Here is a 578-nt window from a genome sequence, read left to right as displayed (position 1 = left end):
CACCCGGCCGCCGCCGGGCGCCTCCGCGCCGACCGCTCGCCGACCGCCGCCTCCTCGCCGCGTCCTCCTCCGTCGTCTTCTTCCGCGACGCCGACAAGGCTCGCCGACCCCGCCGCCCACCGACATCGCCCGCTCCGGCCGCCGCCTCGTCGTAATTCTTCCTCCCCTGGCGAAGCCCGGCGATTCCGGCGAGAACTCCAGCCGGGCAAACCTCGGATCCGCCGCCGCTACAGTGTTTCACCAGATCTGGATCGGGAGCTACAGTAAACCCTAGCGATTGACCTTTTTCCTCCGTTTCAGTATTTTTTTTGCAATGTTCATCATGTCGTAGCTCCGCATCCGTAGCTCCGATTTGCGCGTGTAGTCATATCAAAATGTTCGCCTCAAAGAGTAAATTATTTCATCTCATTGCATCATTTTCATCTGAGCTCATCTTGAAGCCCGAAATGCTGTTGGAAGAGGGCTATGTGATATATTTGCCAGATCTGTTTCATCAAATAGATATTTGTCATTTTTTCCATGATTAATGTGTGCATGATATGCTCCTGAGCTCTACATGAGTTTTTTTATATGCCATG

The sequence above is a fragment of the Triticum dicoccoides genome, chromosome 7A (genome assembly GCF_002162155.2).
Source record: "Triticum dicoccoides isolate Atlit2015 ecotype Zavitan chromosome 7A, WEW_v2.0, whole genome shotgun sequence".
In the NCBI taxonomy this organism is placed as follows: domain Eukaryota; kingdom Viridiplantae; phylum Streptophyta; class Magnoliopsida; order Poales; family Poaceae; genus Triticum; species Triticum dicoccoides.
Note: the sequence above shows the minus strand (reverse complement) of the source record.